At 39.0% G+C, this 19,421-nt stretch overlaps 1 pseudogene; it reads left to right on the top strand.

Moving 5' to 3' along the window:
- The first annotated feature begins 928 nt into the window (after positions 1–928).
- LOC121432567 lies at positions 929–18,246 on the top strand (annotated as a pseudogene).
- Positions 18,247–19,421: the final 1,175 nt, after the last annotated feature.

The following is a 19,421-nucleotide window of genomic DNA, read 5'->3' as shown; positions in this document are numbered from 1 at the left end:
TTTCTCTCTATAGAACCTTTGTCCCATGACAGATGGAGATAGAGACAGAGACCCACATTGGAGCACTGGACTGAACTCCCAAGGTCCAGTTGAAGAGCAGAAGGAGGGAGAAGATGACCAAGGAAGTCAGGACCACGAGGGGTTTGTTCACCCACTGAGACAGTGTGTATGAACTAATGGGAGCTCACCAAAGCTAGCTGGACTGGGACTGAACTGAGCATAGGATCAAACTGGACCCTCTGAATGTGGCTGACAATTACGACAGACTGAGAAGCCAATGATAATGGCACTGGGATTTGTCTCTACTGCATGTACTGGCTTTTTGGGATCCTAGTCTATTTGGATGCATACCTTCCTAAGCCTGGATGGAGGGGAAAGGGCTTTGGACTTCCCACAGGGCAGGGTACCCTGCCCTCCCTAAGGACTGGAGGGGGGGAGGGTCAGTGGAAGAGCAGGAAGGAAATGGGAGGATGGGAGGAAGTGGAATTTATAAAGCAATAAAAAATGAAAAAAAATTAAGAACTAAAAAAAGAACCTCTTAATATAGTTACTGATTGATGATAAACAGAAAGAGTTGTTTTGCTTATAGAAATTGCTGAATTTATACCAAATGATACAGAATTGACTTCATTATTCATTAGAACACACATTCGTTACTTGTAGGAGTGCAAATTTGTTTAGTCACTTTGGAAATCAGTGGGTTAATTCCTCAGAAAGATAGCAATTAATCTACTTCAAGATCATGCTGTACAACCTGTGATGGCTATTCTTAGCTTTCAGCTATATCCGCACTGTTGGAAGTCAGGTGATCTCCCACATGTCACAGACTGCTATTTAATTTGGAAGGCAGTGGAGTAACTCCCATTACTTAATGACTTCTGAAGGACAACAACAAGCAGACCCAACTAACACTGAAAAGTGACGGAAGATGAACTCCAAATGTCAAAATATTGAATTGAATATGGGCACTTCATACCTGTGCTGGGCTTTGGAACTGCTGTACCTGAAGAGGTAAAAATAGTGATGCTGGGTGCTGAGGGTTTAGAAGAAATAGAACCAGAATAAATGTAAAAGTATATGACTATACCACTTCCTAGTAATGCTGGGGTTCCTGGATGCTTACTTACCCAGGCTACAGCTATGTGCTGTAAGAGAGAAAGATTGCTCAGAGACAGTGTGTGGTCACTGGCTGCCGGATGATTATCCTGGAGCCATGCTTCCTGTTGTTAATGTCCATTTATTTCTGCTTCACTACCTGAAAATGAAGATTATAGAATCTTTAAATGTTTATTTACAATGTATTTCACCTTTTGGGAAAAAATCTGCACAGATAGGCTACCCATTCAAGAAATGGATTATGTGGTTTTTGCTAGTTTTGAATTATCCACACAATTTCAGCACTAGTGCTTTGTGAGTAGAATGGTTCCTCGTGTTCTACAGATTCTCTCTTTCATTGAGTGACTGTTACCTTTTGATATGGGCTTTTAGGTATAGAAGGCTCAAATTTTGTTTTTTTCTTTTTGTCCTTTCCCTTTTCTCCTCTTCTTTTCTGTTCTCTTATTCCCCCTTCCTATTCCCTCCCACCTTCTCTCTGTGTGCGCACGCTCGCGTGTGTGTGTGTTCATATTTGCCATGGATCAATTGTGGAGGACAGAGATCAACAGACTTAAGTCACTTCTCTTCCACCTTGTGAATCTCAGGGATTTAAAAAAGTCATCAGAATTGTTGATAGTGCTTAACCTGTTGAATAATTTCAATGTAATAACATGTTTTTGAAGTGTCCAAAGGACAATGATAAAGAATAATGACAAGAGTTGTTTAAATTGTGGAGGAAAGTAGAATAAAAGGCAGAAGATTAGGAGCTCCTAAGGTTTCAAAATAAGAAAAGGGTGTTGTCTAGAGAAGGCAGCAGGTGTGTCGTTGTGTGTCATAATTTTGTTGATTAAAAATTAGAACACTGATTTCATAATATGTAGATTGCAATCCTACTATTGGAACAAGCACTGGGGCTCTCATAAACATATTTTGATTTGGAGACAGGAAATGGGGACATGTGAAGAAGACAAATGTTTATGTACAAACTGCCTACGAAACTCTTTGAATAGAGCCTCTAAACAGTATCCACTTAAACTTCACTTCGTGAAATCACTGTTTGGGAAATTTGATGAGTTCTGTCTGTTTTTCCTGGGAGAAAGCTAATAGAAAATTCACAGTGTAATACTATTTAAGAATTAATTGTGTAAGAAAAAAACAAAAGATGAGAATTTAACCTATTTCAAAAACTAGAGAAAGCTTTTTCTGATAATTTTTATTACTTTATAAGTAATAGGAATAAAAATTACTACTTCCTCCCCTCCTCCCACTTCCCTCCCACTCCCCCACTCACTCTCTCCCCTCTCCCTCCAGTCCTAAGAGAGGACAGGATACCCTGTCCTGTGGGAAGTCCAAGGCACTCCCCCCTCCATCCAGGCTTAGGAAGGCATGCATCCAAATAGACTAGGATCCCAAAAAACCAGTGCATGCAGTAGAGACAAATCCCAGTGCCATTATCATTGGCTTCTCAGTGTGCCTCATTTGTGAGCCACATTCAGAGGGTTCAGTTTGATCCCATGCTAGGTTCAGTCCCAGTCCAGCTGGCTTTGGTGAGCTCCCATTAGTTCAGACACACTGTCTCAGTGGGTGGACAAATCCCTCGTGGTCCTGACTTCCTTGTTCATATTCTTCCTCCTTCTGCTCTTTAACTGGACCTTGGGAGCTCAGTCCAGTGCTCCCATGGGCATTTGTCTTTATCTCCATCTGTGAGCAGAGGAAGGTTCTATGGTGATATCCAAGATAGTCATCAGTCTGACTATGGGACATGGCCAGTTCAGGCACCCTCTCCTCCACTGCTCAGGGTCGTAGCTGGGGACAGCCCTGTGGACACCTGGGAACCTCTCCAGAGCCAAGCCTCTTGCCAACCCCACAATGCCTCCCTTAATTATCTTTTTCCCTGTTCCCATATCTCTCCTTTCTCCATCTCATCCATCCCACTCTCCCAAGCTCTCCCCAATCCTTCCCTTCTTTCTTTTCTCTCTCTCCCCCTTTTTCCTTCCACCACCCCACCTGCACCCCCTATAAGTTTCAGGGAAGTAGAAGCTGTCGTGAAAAACCTCCCAACCAAAAATAAATAAATAAATTTAAAAAAATTTAAAAAAGGACCAGATTGTTTTAGTGAAGAATTCTACTAGACCTTCCAAGAAGAGCTAATAACTATACTCCTTAATGTGTTCCACATAAAAGAAACAGAAGAGTCATTGCCAAACTCTTTTTATGAAGCTACAGTTACCCTGGTACCAAAACCGCACAAAGATACAACCAAGAAAGAGAATTACAGACCAATCTTAATCATGAACATCGATGTAAAAATTCTCAATAAAATACTGGCAAACCGAATCCAAGAACATATAAAAACAATCATCCATTATGATCAAGTAGGCTTCATCCCAAAGAAAGTTTTACTTGATGCCAGAAAAGGAGATTCTCAAGTTTTGGCCACACTGTCATCATGGCATGGGACCCACTTACCCAGTATCTGGAGTTCACAGGACTCAGATGATGCCTTTTCAGCTCTGTTTTTCTAGCCAAGGATAGGGAAGAGGGCAGACTGAGAAGTCAGTTGTTTCTCTTCAATTGTCTATTTTTGTTTTCTTTTGTTTTTTGAAACTGCAAAGTTTTGTTAGATTTTTGTGGTCATCAGTTATTTAGGGAAGGAGTCAGTTCTTTTTCTTCTGAAATCACTGAATAGCTGAGTTCTTGAAACATAGAACTCAGTTTTATGGACTTGGCTTGGAGCTGGGGAAAATTTACTTACACAACATTTAATGTTTATGTCCATTGATGCACATTTCCTGGGTAATTTTTTAAATATTCTTATGATTCCCCGTTTAAGTCCTGGATCCTAGGTGCTAGTAGAGACATCTTGTGATGATGACTAAACTGTGGTTTTCAAGAATAGAAGAGGTTCTCAGAATGCTTTTCCCTTGTTACTAGATAGACAAATGTCACAATTAACTTAGATGGAGTCCTTACTACATAAGATATGTGGAAATGTTGATACCAGAACAGGTCACATTTTATGCCTGAATACTTTCTGATACATGCATGTCTAACTGTAAATGGTGCCTTTTGTTCTCCTCAGCTTCCCAAAAGTAAGATTAGGGAGATCATCAAAATAGCTATAGATGTTGGCTTCCTTCATTTTGATTCTGCTTCTATTTATAAAACTGAAGATTATGTGGGAGAGGTCATCCGAAGCAAGATTGCTGATGGCACTGTGAGGAGAGAAGATATATTTCTGACATCCAAGGTACTGTTTATATAATGTACCTGCAAATGAACCTTAATATTTGGACAGAGGTTCATATGACTAGATCAGTAATTATTAGTGACTTGTACTTACTGTTTTATCTTTGTGCTTACAGTGGATAGTGTTTATTGACAGGGAATGGTTGGCTCATTATTGCTGTCTTTAGATTCATGAATATGATTTGATTTGATGGCTCTTACTTCATCAGCTTGGTTTATGGGACTATGATGTAAACTGGATTATGGAAGACATTCAGGAGCTTTGCTTATATCCTGGATAACTTTTTAGCAGTTCTAATTGTTCTGAATATTTTAGATACTTTTAGTAATATGAGAAAATAAGATTAGATTTTGGTTGTTAAGCAAGACGTAACTAATCTAGTATACAACGAAATGTTGAAAATATTTTCCCTATGGTTATGGAAATTAAAAATGCATAGACAGAGAGTGACAGAGATAAGCACACAAGAATGACATTAAGCCTCCATATGTGTATACTGAATAAGCAAAACAATACACACATATAGATACTTTCACCAGTAACTATTTCATATTGAGTTGACTGAGTAAGAATATTAGACTCTCATTGTGAATTTTAAAGCCAGTGAAAGATAATATTGATGGTGAACATTGTTATTGCTTGACTAAAATATTGTGTCTTGAGTAATTTCCAAGATTAATTCATGATAAACATAGGAGATGCACATGGCTAGATCAGAATAAAAGACTTTTGGGAAGAAGTGCAATATTCCCACTGATCACATCAATTTAAAATTAGTAGGAAAAAGTCGGTATTAGGTAAAGTAAATGAAAAATTCCTAGAATATTTTAATTCAATCTGAATTCCACCTTCTACTGTAGGTTTGGTGTAATTGTCTTCACCCAGAACTGGTGAGATCTTCCTTGGAACAGTCATTGAAGAAATTTCAGTTGGACTATGTGGATCTTTACCTCATGCATTTCCCAGTGGCCCTGAAAGTATGTTTTTTGAATATACAAAAATGTATTATTTAGAGTAGTTTGTAGTTATGATGGTGGTAGGATTCAGAGAAATAGAGGTTTCCTATGAGATTATATTTTCTAGAGATTCCAGGGAATCTATACCCATGAAGTCTTACCAATGTGCCGATTAAGTAGACCCAAATAAAGACCAGTAGACATGTTAATGTGGAAGGGGAAAATCTAATGAGGCCGCAACACTAGACAAGAAACTATGGGCAACCAATGAATTGAAGTAAGGAAAAATAGTTATCGACAATGTGGAAAGCCCTAAAAATTTATAAAAGTCTAGAGGACAGCCCATAGTGACCCAGGGATGCAATATTTAAGAACACATATAATAGGCATGAGAAAATAGAATCTTACCACCTAAGGACATTTTATATAACTCAACATTCAAAATACATGACAAATATAATTACATTAAATATGACCCATCTGTATTATGGAGTTTTAATTCTCAGTATTCCCTTTCCCTGGAAACATGGCTACTGGTAGAAAACATGCCTTTTTTGAGATGTTACTTTAACTTTTGCTTCTATTCCAGCCAGGAGAAGAAGATTTCCCAGTAGATGAACATGGAAAATTAATATTTGACACAGTGGATCTTTGTGCCACATGGGAAGTGAGTACTAGAAAGAGAGAGCACATGGGGAATGCAGGGAGAGAAAACGTCAGGCCACTGTTTCATTCATGAGAGTAGGGTGTGTCTTCTTTGTCAAAAAGTGATGTTATGTCCAAGGAATGTTTTGTTTAAGAGCTGGGGTAGCATGCATGACTTTAACATAATAGAATCAAAGGGTTATACAACCACATAAAATACTTTGTGACTCCATTTTCTGCTTTAGGCCTTGGAGAAGTGTAAGGATGCAGGACTGACCAAGTCCATTGGGGTGTCCAACTTTAACCGCAGGCAGCTGGAGATGATCCTGAATAAGCCAGGGCTCAAGTACAAGCCTTTGTGTAATGAGGTGGGGATCCTCAATCTCTTGTTCTCCATCTCCTGTTTCTCTTGTTCCACTGCTTAATAGGTATGGGTTTCAGCATTCATTTTATATGTGGAGCAACACAAGCTAAGGCCAAAGTGTTTACACAGGATATTTACGACAGTTGGTTTTGTTTTTCTCTGTGAAGCCTTCATGGTTCTGGCTATTACAAATAGTGCTGCTATGGATATAGTTGAACAAATGCTTTTGTAGTATGATTGGGCATCTCTTGGGTATATTCCCAAGAGTGGAGTTGCTGGATCCTGAGGTAGGTTGACTCCCAGTTTCCTGAGAAACCGCCACACTAATTTCCAAAGTGGTTGCACAAGTTTGCATTCCCACCAGCAATTGATACGTGTTCCTCTTACTCAACATCCTCTCCAGCATAGGTTATCATTGGTGTTTTTGATTATAGCCATTCTGACACGTGTAAGATGGTATCTCAAAGTTGTTTTGATTTGCATTTCCCTGATTGCTAAGGAAGGAAGTCAGGACTGCAAGGGGTTAGTCCACCCACTGAGAAAATGTGACTGACCTAAGGGGAGCTCATGAAGGCCAGCTGGACTGGCACTGAATGAGCATGTGATCAAACCAGACTCTCTGAATGTGGCTGACAATGGGTGCTGATTGAGAAGACAATGATAATAGCACTGGGATTTGATTGTACTGCATATACTGGCTTTTTGGGTCCTAGTCTGTTTGGATACACACCTTCCTAGGCCTGGATGGAGGGGGGAGGGCCTTGGACTTCCCACAGGGCAGGGTACCCTACCCTCTCTTAGGACTGAAGGGGGATGGTGGAGGGGGAGAGGGGAGTGGGAGCGAAATGGGAGGAGGTGGAAATTTTGAATGGCATTATTTATAAAGCAAAAAATAAAATGTTTGAATTTAAAAAAAGAAAATTTATATATGTTCCTTGGTTAAAGTCCCCCAGTTATTGTTTATTGTTTTGTTTTCCAACTCTCATGCTGCAGAACCTTTCTACTTCCCAGGTAGGAACTTTTATTTTCATGTTTTTACTAATCCACTGCAATTAATCAAGGTTTCTTGTACCAGAATGGGTAGGATGCTATATGCTTAAGTCTTGGTGTTGTTATAGTCAATTCATAATTTATTACACAAGTTTTCCAAATTTAGTTTATTGTATTTTAACACTTTTCTTTATATCAATGTGGGATTTTACGTATTATGGTATCTTTATTCATTCATCTGCAGGTAGAATGCCATCCTTATCTCAACCAAATGAAACTTCTTGATTTCTGCAAGTCAAATAATATTGTACTGGTTGCCTATGGTGTCCTGGGAACACAATGATATACAGGATGGTAATGAGGTCATTAAAAATTAAACATATATTAACAATTGTGCTGGCATACCTTTAGTCCCATAATTCTAAATTCAAACTCATGCAATCTGGTAGCAGGAATAATTTGCATTTTTTATAGAATAAAAAATGGTATTAATGTTACTGGTACAGGAACAAACTTGAGAAGCCCCAATGTCTATGGTTACCTTCATGTATATTTGAAACTTCTTTACAGGTTATAGATTGAGGGATTTAGCCTCACTGTATTTCATTCCAGGGTGGACCCGAGCTCCCCTGTTCTCTTGGATGAACCAGTTCTTCATTCCATGGCAAAGAAATACAATCAAACTCCAGCCTTGATTGTCCTTCGCTACCAGTTACAGTGTGGGCTTGTGACCCTCAGTAGTACTCTCACGGAAAAGCTAGTCAAAGAGAACATCCAGGTGCTGAGTTAGACTGTGAGCTTCAAAACTGTCCACACTGATTCACCCTGATTCACCCCAATGTACTTCTTTGGCAACTCTTGATTCTATATCACACTAGTCCTTCTATTTGCTTTTCCATGCCCTTGTGTCTTATGTATACTTGAAGGGTTTATCCTTATCTGTAACAATACTACAGTTTTTTTTTTTTTTTGCAATATAGAATTAGAATTAGGAGCCGGGCGGTGGTGGCGCACGCCTTTAATCCCAGCACTTGGGAGGCAGAGGCAGGCGGATCTCTGTGAGTTCGAGACCAGCCTGGTCTACAAGAGCTAGTTCCAGGACAGGCTCCAAAACCACAGAGAAACCCTGACTCGAAAAAACCAAAAAAAAGAAAAAGAAAAAAAAAAAAGAATTAGAATTAGGTTCAAGACAGATTTTTCTTCTCAGCATTGCAATGGCATTGCACCTATTAACCTTAAGTGAATGAAATGTTCCTTTGTCTTCTGAAATGAAATGGACTTAGTGTAGATAATGGGTGTTCAAATTATTTATGTTCTATTTTGTAGTTTCCTTGTACACACATTTATTTTAACACGCAGGCATTTATCTTCTTTAAATTTAATTTTGTCACCTTTCAAATCCCGTAGAGAGTAGCTTTCTTTTCAAATAGGTCATCATTTATTTTGATTATGAATACTTGTATGAGTTTAAGAATCAACCGTTTCAATGCATGGGCTCCATATTTGAAGCAGTCGAGTCATGCAATTGTTCTTTGTAAGGACTTCATATATAAAACATTTATTTAAGCAACTTTTCTGCCGTTAGATTTTTTGTGTGGCTCCTCTGACCTCAAAGAGACTTTCTGTGCTGGGATGTGTTCTGTCACGTCGGGTCATAGATTGCATTGTTTGCAGTGGAGCCTATCTCATCAGTATGAAGTTCCTTGGTCTCTCTTCCACATAGTTTTCTATCTATATTCTTAATAGTTCTTAATTCTTCTTCCAACCAGCCTTGGCTTTACTATTTTGCACAACTCCAACTTAGTTCCTGACTTCTCAGAAAGGGCTTTCATGTATGAGTGTGTTCTAATCTAGACAAAGAATACCATTACTTCTGGCATCTTCAACTGGCAAAGTGCGCTACATCCAGGGAAGTATCAAGATATGGGAAAACTTCTTCCATATCTTAGTACAAGTGACTCAATATTCACAAAATAGAGTAGGCACTGGAAGACTTGAAGCAGACATTCTTATAATTTTTGTAGATTTTAATTAAAATGTAATCACACCACTTTCCTTCTCCCTTTTGCTTTCTCCATCTGCTTTTGGTTTCTCCATCTCTACTTCTCCCATGTCTCTCCACTATCAAATTGATAGGCCCTTATTTCCAAATTGTTATTGTTACACATATCTGTATTTATATGTTTTCATGCACCATTGTATAAATTAAACATGCTGACTCCATTTTTGTTGATGATACATATATAGCTTCAGAGCAGATCACTTTGTATTGGACAACAAGTTAGAAGGATCATCCCTGGGAGAGGCTCCCTCTTCCTCTGGCATTATTGTATTCTTATTGTGAATCCATTAACTATGTTTATGTATTCTGGAAACCCATTGGTCTCAGTTTCGGAAGTGGATTTTGAAGCTTTTACTAAAAAAATGCTGTACTTTTCAAATTTTCATTAAGTAACATAAGCAAAAATGTCTTCTCTATATATTAAGATTCTTCATTACTTTCTATTTGCTTGATTGATGTTAAACATTCCTGTGTGCAACACACCAATATTCTTCTCTATTATTTTGAAAATATCATCCTCTGTTCTTTCCATCTCATTTTCATAATCCACCAAAATTACTGTTTTGTAATTTCAAGTGTTAACCAAAGCATATGTACAATTTAAAAATCGATAATAAGATTCACTATCTATGACTATGCATCTGTCCTCATCCTTGTGGTCAATTAACATATTTTTGGTAGTGCAAATTTAGTTTGGCTATCTCAAATGAAAATGGTTCTTATTTCTCCTCTTACTTAAACACAGCTTGATGATTTGTTGTTTTTTTACATTTCCTTATTTTTGTTGTGATTTTGTCTTTGTTTTCTGATAAATATGTGCCTACATCCTGAACAAGAGACTCCAGCTTCTTGCTTTCGTGAATGACTGCTGTTCCCTTGTGGTGTTAGTGAAAAGTTAGAGAAAAAAATGTTTTAAAAAATTAAAATATCTGTAGTTGCTGAGGAATCCCATCAGGACGGGTGAGTGTGTGCTATCCAGGGGCGGACTGTCCCGGAAGAGAGCACAAACCCCCCTCCCCCAGCTCCTTCTGCAGGGCTGTCTCTCTTTTGCACGACCCACCCCCCCCAGCACCCCTCCCCAACCCTGCCCTGCTGTATGCTAGGACCAGTGCTCAAGAACAGTTTTAAGCTCCTACACTAAGGCTACCCACCCAGAGCGGTGAGTGCCTGCCTACCAGGCAGGCCTCAGGGTCCCCTGTAAGGGAGCCTGGGCACCTTCAGCTCCAGCACCAGGCTTCCTGTGCTCGTCTAGATGCTGCCCCCCCCCCCTTGCTTCATTCATCCTTTTGGCACTGGAGCATTGGGCTACCAGCCGCCCTGTTTAGTTGCTGAGGAATCCCATCTGGACGGGAACGGTTCATGCTTCTACAGTGAAGAGATATACCCAGAGAGTCAATCACAGCAAAGACTGGACCAAGACACCAGGCCTCTCCTGGCTCCATTTTTTTTTTTCGAGACAGGGTTGCTCCATAGCTTTTGGTTGCTGTCCTGGAACTAGCTCTTGTTGACCACGCTGGCCTCGAACTCACAGAGATCCACCTGCCTCTGCCTCCCGAGTGCTGGGATTAAAGGCGTGCGCCACCACCGCCCAGCTCCTGGCTCCATTTGAAGGAAGAGATGGGAAGGCGCCAATGCAAGAATTCCTCCAGCAACCTGAAAGTCAACATGACACCACCAGAATCCAGGGATCCCGAAATAAGAAGAATTGTACACCCTACTCCAGAAGAAATAGAAGATATCGACTCAAAAGTGAACTATATGAAAATGATAGAGGACCTTAACAGGAGGTGAAAAAATGCCATAAACAATTAGAGATTACAAACAAAAAGGTAGAGGAAATGAATAAATTGCTCAAAGATACCCAAGAAAACCAAGAGAAAGAAGAAAAAAACAATCAAACAGGTTAGGGAAGCGGTTCAAGACTTGAAGAATGAAATGGAAGCAATGAAGAAAGCACAAACTGAGGGAAGAATGGAGATGGAAAATCTGGGTAAATGAACAGGAACTACAGAGACAAGTACTAACAACAGATTACAAGAGATAGAAGAAAGAATGTCAGACACTGAAGATACCATAGAGAAAATAAACACACTGATCAAAGAAAACAGCAAAACCAACAAATTCTCATCACAAAACATTCAGGAAATCTGGGACACAATAAAAAGACCAAACCTAAGAATAATTGGAGTAGAAGAAGGAGAAGAAGTACAGCTCAACGGTCCAGAAAATATACTTAATAAAATAATAGAAGAAAACTTTCCCAACCTGAAGAAAGATATACCTATGAAGGTTCAAGAAGCATACAGAACACCAAATAGGCTGGATCAAAAAAAAAATCCCCTAGCCATATAATAATCAAAACACAAAATATACAGAATAAAGAAAGATTATTAAGAGCTGCAAAGGAAAAAGGCCAAGTTACTTATAAAGGTAAACCTATCAGACTTATACCTGACTTCTCTATGGAAACCATGAAAGCCAGAAGGTCCTGGATAGATGTACTGCAAAAACTAAGAGATCATGGATGCAAGCCCAGATTACTATATCCAGCCAAACTTTCGTTCACTATAAATGGAGAAAACAAAATTTTCCAGGATAAAAACAAATTTAAACAATACATAGCCACAAATCCAGCCTTACAGAAAATAATAGAAGGAAAATCAATAACCAAGGAGTCCAACCATGCCCACAATGACTCAGTCATCTAGAGACCCTTCAACAGCGCAACTAAAAGAAGGGAAACACACAAACCCTACTACTAAAAAAGTGACCGGAGTTAACAACCACTGGTCATTAATATCACTTAATGTTAATGGGCTCAACTCACCTATAAAAAGGCACAGGCTAAGAGATTGGATACGAAAACAGGATCCAACATTCTGCTGTTTACAAGAAACACACCTCAACCACAAAGACAGGCACCTACTCAGAGTAAAGGGCTGGGAAAAGGCTTATCAAGCAAATGGACCTAAGAAACAAGCAGGTGTGGCCATACTAATTTCTAACAAAGTTGACTTCAAACTTAAATCAATCAGAAGAGATGGAGAGGGACATTTTATACTCATAACAGGAACAATTCATCAGGATGAAGTCTCAAAAATGAATATCTACTCCCCTACTATAAAAGCGCCCAGGTACGTAAAAGAAACATTACTAAAACTCAAGGCAGCCATCAAACCACATACACTAATAGTAGGAGACTTCAACACTCCACTCTAACCAATGGACAGGCCAATCAAACAGAAACCTAACAGAGAAATTAGAGAATTAATGGAGGTAATGAAGCAAATGGACTTAACAGACATCTATAGATTATTCCACCCAAATAGGAGAGAATATACCTTCTTCTCTGCAGCTCACGGAACCTTCTCGAAAATTGACCACATACTCGGTAGCAAAGCTAACTTACACAGTTACAAAATAAATATTAGTAACCACTTCGGTCTTATCAGATCACCATGGATTAAAGTTAGAATTCAACAACAATGCTACCCCCAGAAAGCCTACAAACTCATGGAAACTGAACAGTCAACTACTGAACCATACCTGGATTAAGGAAGAAATAAAGAAAGAAATTAAAGTCTTCCTTGAATTCAATGAAAATAAAGAAACAACGTACTTGAACTTATGGGACACTATGAAAGCAGTGCTAAGAGGAAAGTTCATCGCACTAAGTGCCTACTTAAAGAAAACAGAGAAAGCACATATTGGAGACTTAACAGCCCACCTGAAAGCTGTAAGAAAAAAAGAAGCAGACTCAGCTAGAAGGAGTAGAAGACTGGAAATAATCAAACTGAGGGCGGAAATCAACAAAATAGAAACACAGAAAACAATCCAAAGAATCAATGAAACAAAAAGCTGGTTCCTGGAGAAAATCAACAAGATTGATAAACCCCTATCCAAACTAATCAAACGGCAGAGAGAGAATACGCAAATTAATAAGATCGGAAATGAAAAGGGGAACATAACCACAGACACAGAAGAAATTCAGAGAATCATTAGATCTTATTACAAAAGCCTGTATAACATAAAACTGGAAAATGTAAAAGAAATGGACACATTTTAGATAAATACCATATACCAAAGTTACACCAGGACCAGGTGAACAATCTAAACAGACCTGTTGGCCACGAAGAATTAGAAGCTGTTATCAAAAACCTCGCTACCAAGAAAAGCCCAGGACCAGATGGCTTCAATGCGGAATTCTACCAGAACTTGCAAGAAGAGCTTATACCTATACTCCTTAATGTATTCCACAATATAGAAATAGAAGGGTCATTACCTAATTCCTTTTATGAAGCTACAGTTACTCTGATACCAAAACCACACAAAGACTCAACCAGGAAAGAGAATTACAGGCCAATCTCACTCATGAACATCGACGCAAAAATCCTGAACAAAATACTGGCAAACCGAATCCAAGAACACATCCGAAAAATTATCCATTATGATCAAGTAGGCTTCATTCCTGAGATGCAGGGCTGGTTCAACATGCGAAAATCTATCAATGTAATCCAACATATAAATAAACTGAAAGAAAAAAACCATATGATCATCTCATTAGATGCTGAAAAAGCATTCAACAAAATTCAACATCCATTTATGTTAAAAGTCTTGAAGAGATTAGGGATACAAGGGTCATACCTAAATATAATAAAAGCTATATACAGCAAGCCGACAGCTAACATCAAATTAAACGGAAAGAAACTCAAAGCAATCCCGCTTAATTCAGGAACACAACAAGGCTGTCCACTCTCACCATACCTCTTCAATATAGTGCTTGAAGTTCTAGCAATAGCAATAAGACAACATAATGGGATCAAGGGGATTCGAACTGGAAAGGAAGAAGTTAAACTTTCGTTATTCGCAGATGATATGATAGTGTACTTAAGCGACCCCCAAAACTCCACCAAAGAACTTTTACAGCTGATAAACAGCTTTAGTAATGTGGCAGGATATAAGATCAACTCCAAAATATCAGTTGCCCTCTTATACACAAAGGATATGGAAGCAGAGAGGGAAATCAGAGAAGCTTCACCATTCACGATAGCCACAAACAGCATAAAATATCTTGGGGTAAATCTAAATAAGGAAGTGAAAATCTATTTAACAAGAACTTTAAGGCATTGAAGAAAGAAATTGAAGAGGATACCAAAAAATGATGGACCTCCCTTGCTCTTGGATTGGGTGGATCAACATAGTAAAAATGGCAATTCTACCAAAGGCAATTTATAGATTCAATGCAATCCCCATCAAGATCCCATCAAAATTCTTCACAGATCTTGAGAGGACAATAATCAACTTTATATGGAAAAATAAAAAACCCAGGATAGCCAAAACAATCCTATACAATAAAGGATCTTCTGGAGGCATTATCATCCCTGACTTCAAACTCTACTACAGAGCTACAGGAATGAAAACAGTGTGGTACTGGCATAAAAAAAAAAAAAGTCGACCAATGGAATCAAATAGAAGACCCGGATTTTAACCCACAAACCTATGAACACCTCATTTTCGATAAAGGAGCTAAAAGTATACAATGGAAGAAAGAAAGCATCTTCAACAAATGGTGCTGGCACAACTGGATGTCAACCTGTAGAAGAATGAAAATAGACCCATATCTATCACCATGCACAAAACTCAAGTCCAAATGGATTAAAGACCTCAATATCAGCCCGAACACACTGAACCTGATAGAAGAGAAAGTGGGAAGGACTCTACAACAGATGGGCACAGGCGATCACTTCCTAGGTATAACCCCAGAAGCACAGACATTAAGGGCAACATTGAATAAATGGGACCTACTAAAACTGAGAAGCTTCTGTAAAGCAAAGGACACTGTCACTAAGACAAAAAGGCAACCTACTGACTGGGAGAAGATCTTCACCAACCCCGCAACAGACAAAGATCTGATCTCCAAAATATAGAGAGAACTCAAGAAACTAGACTTTAAAATGCTAATTAACCCAATTGAAAAATGGGGCACTGAACTGAACAGAGAATTCTCAGCAGAGGAAGTTCAAATGGCCAAAAGACACTTAAGGTCATGCTCAACTTCCTTAGCAATCAAGGAAATGCAAATCAAAACAACTTTGAGATATCATCTTACACCTGTCAGAATGGCTAAACTCAAAAACACCAAGGATAGCCTTTGCTGGAGAGGCTGTGGAGGAAGGGGTACCCTCATCCACTTCTGGTGGGAATGCAATCTTGTGCAACCACTGTGGAAGTCAGTGTTTCGGTTTCTCAGGAAATTCGGGATCAACCTACGCCTGGACCCAGCAATACCACTCTTGGGAATATACCCAAGAGATGCCCTATCATATGACAAAAGCATTTGTTCAACAATGTTCATAGCAACATTATTTGTAATAGCCAGAACCTGGAAACAACCTCGATGCCCTTCAATGGAAGAATGGATGAAGAAAGTGTGGAATATATACACACTAGAGTACTACGCTGTGGTAAAAAACAATGACTTCTCGAATTTTGCATGCAAATGGATGGAAATAGAAAACACTATCCTGAGTGAGGTGTCCCAGACCCAAAAAGATGAACATGGGATGTACTCACTCATAATTGGTTTCTAGCCATAAATAAGGGTCACGCAGTCTACAGTAGGTGAATCTAAGAAAGCTAAGTAAGAAGGTGAACCCAAGGAAAAACATATAGTTGTCCTCTTGGCTAAGGGAAGTAGACAAAATTGCCGGGGAGAAAATTGGTATCTTGGGGGTGGGATGGGATGTGGGTAAGGGGAGAGAAAAGTTAGAAGGGAAGGAGGGGGGTGCCTTGGGGAAACAGGAGGATTGGGATAAAGGAAGGTTGGACAGGGGAGCACGGAACCACAATTCTTAGTTAAGGGAGCCACCTTAGGGTTGGCAAGAGACCTGACCCTAGAGGGGCTCCTAGGTGCCCAAGCCGAGGTCCCCAGTTAGTTCCTGGGGCAGCTGAGGATAGGGAACCTGAAATGACCCTATCCTATAGCAATACTGACAAATATCTTGCATATCATCATAGAACCTTCATCTGGTGATGGATGGACATAGAGACAGAGACCCACACTGGAGCACTGGACTGAGCTCCCAAGGTCCCAATGAGGAGCAGAAGGAGGGAGAACATGAGCAAAGAAGTCGGGACCACGAGGGGTGCACCCACCCACTGAGACAGTGGAGCTGATCTATTGGGAGCTCACCAAGGCCAGCTGGACTGTGACTGAAAAAGCATGGGATAAAACCGGACTCTCTGAACATGGCGAACAATGAGGGCTGATGAGACGCAAAGGACAATGGCACGGGGTTTTGATCTTATGCAATGTGCTGGCTTTGCGGGAGCCTAGCCAGTTTGGATGTTCACCTTCCTAGATATGGACAGAGGGGGTAGGACCTAGGACTTACCACAGGGCTGAAAAACCTGACTGCTCTTTGGACTGGAGAGGGAGGGGGAAAGGAGTGGGGGGAGGGGGAGAAGCGTGGGAGGAGGGGGAGGGAAATGGGAGGCTGGGAGGAGGTGGAAACTTGTTTTTGTTTTTGTTTTTTTCTCCTTTTCTCAATAAAAAAAAGGAAAAAAATAAAACATCTAAGGAAGTTAAGTTTATTGTGTTTTATATGTCAAGGGAGTTTTCTGAAGTTTGGGTTGAGTTTTGTTTTGTGGATGATTTTGTATTTCCTAATGGTAGTTTACTTTGAGATTGTCATTTTTGAAGTTGTCTGGCCTTAAGCTAGCAATTTAGTTGAAAATGACCAAGAACTTCTAGGTTTTGCCTTTTACAATCCAAGTGGTGGTGTTATAGATAGGTGTCATCACACCTGGCTTGCCTTGGTTATTTATGTTTTTTTTTCTGTAATAAAAAGTTTATAATCCACGTTCTAACTAGCAACCAGAGTATTAAGTTGGTATTTGTTTTCACATCTGTTCATTATTTTGGAGACTAAGAGGTTTTTGCAATACTGTTCTGTCCAAACCATAATCATTTTATTGGAATTTGCAGTTTCATAGATGATATTTTATGTACTTCCATAATTTTCATAATAAGTAACTGCTTATATTCTGTCTCATTTATAAATAGAAAACAGGTAATTTTGTGAATTTCTTGATATTGCATTTTTGTTTCATCTACTTTGAAATATTCAGGATATCTTGCATTCATTCTGTCAATTACATGACTAAGTTGCTGTATGATTGATATTTTTATTCTCTAATTCTTTCTTGGTGTTGATTTTCAGATCAAAGCAATAATTTATGGATCCATTTATTTACATACATTAACAGTTATGATCATCTTGATGATTAAACTGCCCAAACTGTATCAAAGATGATCACCTTGAGACCAGTTCTTAACTCATTTATAAAACATCATTTATAATAGAATATCCATTTAAGCTGTGTTCAAACTAGCATTCTTATATTTGATTGCCTTTTTTTCAGTGTGGAAATAAAACTATCAAGTGTTAGCAACTGAATTATGTTAAACATTTAGAAAATTGCACTTCTGGTTTAGATAATCTAATCAATGATGATTTCTTCTTTAAATCCCATCAGATTTCTTCCGTTCTCACCCTCTATTTAACACTCTCTTGTCTGTTTGTGTGTATGGATTCACTATGTGGAGGGAATCTGAGTGATGCTCTCCCTTGCATTTGTTTCTCACTTGAGCGTTTGGACGAATAACTTTGTATTTTGAGAGATCTGAGATTTTTCAACTTTTTTGTCATCACAGTTCAGTCTGTTGCATTTACAGTGTGCAAGCTGGCAAAATTACAGTCTAAATATGCAAAAATGTTTCTTATCTGCATGGTAGGTTTTTGAATTCCAGTTGAGTCCAAAGGATATGAAAGTACTTGATGGCCTAAACAGAAATCTGCGATACGTGGCTGCACCAATGTAAGTAACTTGCAACATGTTTTCCTCCATTTATTTCAAGAGTAATGCTTTTAAAGTTCTCTCAAATTCCATTTTACACCTGTAAGAATGGCCAAGATCAAAATCACTGATGACAAATTATGCTGGAGAGGTTGTGGGGTAAAGGGAAAACTCCTGCATTGCTGGTGGGAATGCAAGCTGGTATAGCCCCTTTGGATGTCAGTGTGGTGATTTCTCAGAAAATTAGGAAACAACCTTCCTCGGGAATCAATAATACCACTTTTGGGTACATATCAAAGGTGCTCAATCATGCCACAAGGACATGTGCTCAACTATGTTCATAGCAGCTTTGTTTGTCATAGCCAGAACCTGAAAACAACCTAAATGCTCCTTCCCTGAAGAATGGATAAGGAAAATGTGGTACATTTACACAATGGAGTAAAAACAACAGAAACAGCCGGGCGGTGGTGGCGCACGCCTTTAATCCCAGCACTCGGGAGGCAGAGGCAGGCGGATCTCTGTGAGTTCGAGACCAGCCTGGTCTACAAGAGCTAGTGCCAGGACAGGCTCCAAAGCCACAGAGAAACCCTGTCTCAAAAAAAAAAAAAAAAAAAAAAAAAAAAAAAAAAAAAAAAAAAACAGAAACAAATAATGACATCTTGAATTTTTCAGGAAATTGGATGGAGCTAGAAAACATTATTTTGAGTGAGATAATGCAGACACAGAATCGCATGTACTCACTCATAGGTAGTTTTTAAATATAAAGCAAAGAGAACCAGCCTACAATCCACAATCCCTGAATACACAGACAACAATGAGGACAGTAAGAGAAACTTACATAGATCTAATCTACAAGGGAAGTAGAAAACTACAAGATCTCCTGAGTAAATTGGGAGCATGGGGACTTTTGGGGGAGGGTTGAAGGGGGAAGGGGACAGGCAGGGAAGGGAACAGAGAAAAATGTAGAGCTCAATAAAAGTCTATAAAAATGAAAATAATGACAAAAAAATCACAAATTTTTCAAATAAGCTTTAAAGAAAAAAATTAAATTCTCTTAATAAATATAAAGAATGCAGAGACAATTAGAACCCAGAATTTAGAAAATTACTTTTGGAATTCATTCTAATCTGTTCTGAATTCTGACATTATTCACAGAAGCAGAGTAAGCAGACCCAGGGTCCATTTAATTTGTTGTACCTG

The sequence above is a fragment of the Microtus oregoni genome, unplaced genomic scaffold, assembly GCF_018167655.1.
Source record: "Microtus oregoni isolate MIOR12 unplaced genomic scaffold, Mior012 000035F_ref0000213, whole genome shotgun sequence".
NCBI classification, from domain to species: Eukaryota; Metazoa; Chordata; class Mammalia; order Rodentia; family Cricetidae; genus Microtus; species Microtus oregoni.
Note: the sequence above shows the minus strand (reverse complement) of the source record. Positions and strands in the feature narration are given on the sequence as shown.